The following is a 5529-nucleotide window of genomic DNA, read 5'->3' on the forward strand; positions in this document are numbered from 1 at the left end:
TGTGCCATTAAAAAGCCATTTTCTTTCTGTGATTCTGTGCCTCCTAATAGGCAGATATTAGGATATTTATCTACCTAGCAATATCCTTAGCCAATATTTGTCAACCTTAGTCTGCACAGTTACAGCAGAAAAAATTGGAATGTGAGAGAATAAAGAAGAATAGACCACAAAGAAAATAAATATATATACATTAAAGATGAGCTAATGTTTTTACTTTTCTATACATTTTTGTTTATATAATGGTACCATGTGATAAAATTTTCTTAAAGTAAGTTATCTAAGTTTCTTCACCTATTTGAAATTTTTTTATGAAGGAAAATGTCTATGTTTAATTTTGACTAGAAAATAGAATACTAACATAATAGAAAGTTTATATATAAAATTTCTTTGATTAGAAAATATATATTTCTTTTGAAATACTTCATAAACTGGAGATTGCTTAGATAAGTAAAAGTTACTTGAAATAAGCAAACATGAGTATTCCTTTCTGAATTTTGTCCTATATTTTAAATGTTTAACTAAATATACTTAAGACCTTTAACTCATAGAAAAAATTATACTGGCCATCCAGAACTATGCTATCACAAACTTTATTAAATGAAACAAAGAAGAGCCTAACATAAGTCTTCAAAAAAGAAATAATTAGAGCTATGATAATGACATACTAACCTGTCTTAAGACTTTTGATAGGAGTTACTTTTCAAATATAATTAAAATGTAGACAAAATGAAAATAGAAGTTATATTAAAGTACGCTTTCATTCTGATTTTTTTTTGATACTTTGACTTAAAACTAATTACACAGTACAAAAGATTAAATATTTGATAAAGTAAATGTCCATTTTAAGGGAAATAAATTGAAAATTCAAATTAGTGTTTTCTTAGTAAACTGAAAAGAACAATGAAAAGATGCAATATTGGCATAGAATACGATAATATTTTTAGGGGGGTTGAGGACACCCAGTGACGCTCAGGGATTACTCCTGGCTATGGGCTAAAATATCACTCCTGGCTTGGGATTCCATGTGGGATGCCAGAGGTTGGAACTGCCGTTTGTCCCTTCTGGGTCAGCCACATGCAAGGCAAACACCCTACTACTGTGCTATCACTCCAGCCTCCTATTTATTTATGAAATAGCAAGTACTAATATTAATATATAGTCAATATAATATGCTTCTATATTTCATTTTTCAGAATGTGACTTTCCAAATTAAAAATGCTTTGGAGTAAATTGTTTTATACTAGAACCTGTTTACATTAATTGAAATTAAGATTTTATTTTATTGCCAGAGAGATAGCATGGAGGTAGCGCATTTGCCTTTCATGCAAAAGGCCAGTGGTTTGAATCCCGGCATCCCATATGGTCCCCTGAGCCTGCCAGGAGAGATTTCTGAGCATAAAGCCAAAAATAACTCCTGAGCACTGACGAATGTGACCCAAAAACCAAAAAAAAAAAAAAAAAAAAGATTTTATGTTATGTTATATAATAGTAAATCTTAATTGGTGTCCTGTGATCTCTTAGGGAACCATATGTGAACATCAAATAAAAGATTGACCATAATAAAACATTGTCAATATGAATGACAGGAGAACCCCAGAAAGAAAACAACCTCATAAAATTACTGATAAATACTGGTCTATGCTATTATTACAGATGTATTCTGTAATCACTAAACATATAGAAATGTATTTGTCACATTATAATTCTGTCACAAATTTACAGAAAAGGGTACAGTGGAAGAGACAGAAGGTGATCTTTTGAATGAAGTCTTAGAGTGTATTGAGCACAGATTCTTCTCTTTTTTGCGGGGGGGGGTGCGATTTAGGGCCACACCCAACAATGTTAAGGGGTTACCTCCTGGCTCTGCATTCACAAATCACTCCTGGCTTAATCAGCGGACCATATTGGAAGCTAGAGATAGAAATCGAGTTGTGCAGGTGCAAGGCAAACCTCCTACCCGCTGAGATATCACTCCGGCCCCAGAGATTTCTTTAATTTTTCTATCAACTATTATTAACAACAAGTTTTCTCTCCTTATTACCATCTTAGTAACCCTAAATAAGAATACTTAGTTAAATATATAAATGACAAATGTCATTTTTTGTTACATTTAACTGTAATGGCTACCAAAAGAAAAAAAAAATCCAGGAAAGAACAAAGCTCTCATGTGCCTTGTTTGATGTTTCATCTCATTATTGTTATACTAGTTATTTAGGTAACATTTGAAAAAAAATGTAAAAATATACAACATAATTTTCAAAACCCACATTTTTGAGAAATCATTGATTAATAAATTTGTGATGGTATCCAGTGAGATGTGATTCAAGGTGTTTCCAAGTTGGCATGTTTGTTGTGGATGTAAGGCAATAATATTATACACTTAAAATGTTTAGAAATGAATACTGTTTTAAAACAACATTAAACAATATGATAGAAAAAATTAGGTACTTAAGAAAAAAATTATAAAAATCTCATAACACCTAAAGTGATCTACATTTTCAACTTTAACATGTTACAGTAGATTCATAAAGAATATCCATACAAGATTAATTAAATTAGAAAAGTTACAAATGGCAGAGCTCACTGAAATTGCAAGAATTATGCATAATTATATTGTCTTTTTTATCTTCTTTTCATTTTGTAAGGGAGAGCATGCATGCAGTCCCCCACTACCACAAATTACGCAGTCGAGTTTCCCACATTTGGTGAAATCGCAGGGGTCAGCACACCCGGAGTGCAATGGGTGAGCCTCGCCCTGGGGAAACCACCTTCATGATCATGGTATCGCCCCTGCCAGGTAAGTATTAATTATATTGTCTTTTAATACATTTTTGCAAAGGGGGCTGAGAGATGGTAAAATGATTATGATCTATTCGGGCACATTTCAGGTAAATATCTTAACAGTTTTGCTCTATTTGTGATACCTTCTTACAATATAATAAAGTATACTTCTTCAGTTATATTGTTTACCCTCCCCCCAATCATAGCCATATATGACACTGAAATCCACAGCAGTAGATTGGCTTTGGGTAATGTTCAGACCACAGAACATAATCAACCAAATTATCTGAGCAAATTTTGGGGTCCCCCTCATGCTCCTATGCACAAACAAAAAGTTTTGCAAATACTACCACCATAAACAAAAATTGTTTTTGGAAAAGAAATGTTTGTCAATGAAAAATCCTAGTGTTTAGTTACTCCAAATTTGATACCTAAATAGTTCAGGCTTAAGAGTTTCAATGTCCAGTGGGGTCGTGCATACTAAAAGCTTTAATTGATAATGGGGTAGTACAACTTTGTTTCTGCATTAGCAAAGGTATACTTTTTTTTTGTTTGATTTTTTGATTTTTTTGGGTCACATCCAGCAGCACTCAGGGGTTACTCCTGGCTCTACACTCAGAAATTGCTCCTGGCAGGCTTGGAGGACCTAATGGGATGCCAGGATTTGAACCATAGTCCTTCTGTATGCAAGGATAATGCCCTACCTCCATGCTATTCCTTCTGTGTAAATACTTTTACAATTAAAAAAAAAACATTTTCTTTTGTTATTTCAAAAAAGTTTTCTCTGAAAAAAAATTGTCGTGTTATTATTCCTGCAAATTACTTTGTGATACTGATGTTTACATCAAAATTCTCAAAAACTGGGGCCAGAGAGATCGCATGGAGGTAGGGCATTTGCCTTGCATGCAGAAGGACGATGGTTCCAATCACAGCATCCAATATGGTCCCCCCAAGCCTGCCAGGAGCAATTTCTGAGTGTAGAGCCAAGAGTAACCCCTGAGCACTGCCTGGCTTAAGCCCCCCCCCCCCCAAATTCTCAAAACCATTTTTTAAGGATGTGGGACACAGTGGGTTGCTTTCATGGCTTACTGTGACTATGTGCTGAAGGAAACTGGGAATATTGGTTACAGATATTAAACCTAGGTCTGCCTTTTGCAAGACATACCTACTACATTACCTTTTTTTAAGTTTAATTTAAATATAACGATATTAGCACTATGATATGCATCAAAATAGTGTTTTATAGAAAATATTTTCAAATATTTCTATGGATATTCTATAAATTTTCTAAAATATTCTATAGTATTTAAAATATCAAAATAAGTTTTACATTTTCTTACTTTTCAAATTTTTTTTTTTTTTTTTTTTGGTTTTTGGGCCACACCTGGCGGTGCTCAGGGCTTACTCCTGGCTGTCTGCTCAGAAATAGCTCCTAGCAGGCACAGGGGACCATATGGGACACCGGGATTCGAACCAACCACCTTTGGTTCTGCATGGGCTGCTTGCAAGGCAAACGCCGCTGTGCTATCTCTCCGGGCCCTTACTTTTCAATTTTTAAATGGTTTCATTATCAAATTTATAACATAAGCGTGCTCTCTTAACTATTTTGAGAATAGGACCAAACATATGAAAGAATGAAGAAATACAAGGTGAGAAGCATCATAGCAGTTAATTCAAGTCATCTTAATATTGGTATTTTAGCAATGGACTTTTAGTTGACATCTGCTTCCACTATATTTGTTTGTTTTTTTTTTTGGGTCACACCCGTTGACACTCAGGGGTTAATCCTGGCTATCGCTTAGAAATTGCTCCTGGCTTGGGGAAACCATATGGAACGCCGGGGGATCCAATCGTGGTCTGTCCTAGGCTAGCACGGGCAAGGCAGGTGATTTACCACTTGCGCCACCACTCAGGCCCCTGATTCCACTATTATTATATAATTTCTTCCCTCAGCTGTCAAAGTGTTTATTCAAATATATAGAGACTTGATAGGAGCATGTTTACTAAAAATTTCCCTGCTATTATTTCAAATAGTATACTGAACCATTTGCAGCACTGTGACATCATGTATGACATCAATGTCTTTATTTATTTATTTATTTTTGATTTTGGTTTTGGAGCCACACCCAGTGGCTCTCAAGGATTACTCCTGGCTAGGCTCTCAGAAATTGCTCCTGGCTTAGGGACCCATATGGGACACCGGGGATCAAACTGAGATCTGTCCTGGGTCAACTGCTTGCAAGGCAAAAGCCCTACCACTGCACTATTTCTCCAGCCCCAATGTCTACCTTTTTAACTAGATATTATAATCTAATGTCTACTAAACATGCCTTGTTTTGTTCTGTTTTTGTTTGGGGGCCACACCCATTGAGTTTCAGGGACTACTCCTGACTAGGCGCTCAGAAATTGCTCCTGGCTTGGGGGGACTGTTGTGTATGTAAACATTTTATGGGATTATTATGTTACTGACCCTACCCTGATCGGTGATTGTGCCCTACTCTAGGGTGTGACCTGGCATTCTGCCCTCTAGGGTGGTACCTGATTCTGCTTCCACCATTGGGTGGTACCTGATTCTGGGGGATAAAAACAAGGATCTGTGGAAGGCAAGGGGCTTTTGGCTGGAACTGATGTTGAGACTTTGGACTTCAGTCTTGTCCACCGAATAAAGCTAATATTTCCACAAGCCTGACTGCGAGCTGTAGACACGTGCTCCGAGCTGGAGGGGAAAGACCTCATCCTCCATCCCTC

At 36.0% G+C, this 5529-nt stretch overlaps 1 non-coding gene across 1 annotated transcript; it reads right to left on the bottom strand.

The window, feature by feature from the left end:
- Positions 1-2641: 2641 nt before the first annotated feature.
- On the bottom strand, positions 2642-2805 carry LOC126008505 (U1 spliceosomal RNA). The gene has a single exon (XR_007495832.1). It is a non-coding gene; the product is annotated as a U1 spliceosomal RNA (small nuclear RNA).
- Between the last annotated feature and the right edge of the window lie 2724 nt (positions 2806-5529).

This window comes from Suncus etruscus, chromosome 4 (assembly GCF_024139225.1).
Source record: "Suncus etruscus isolate mSunEtr1 chromosome 4, mSunEtr1.pri.cur, whole genome shotgun sequence".
NCBI lineage: Eukaryota > Metazoa > Chordata > Mammalia > Eulipotyphla > Soricidae > Suncus > Suncus etruscus.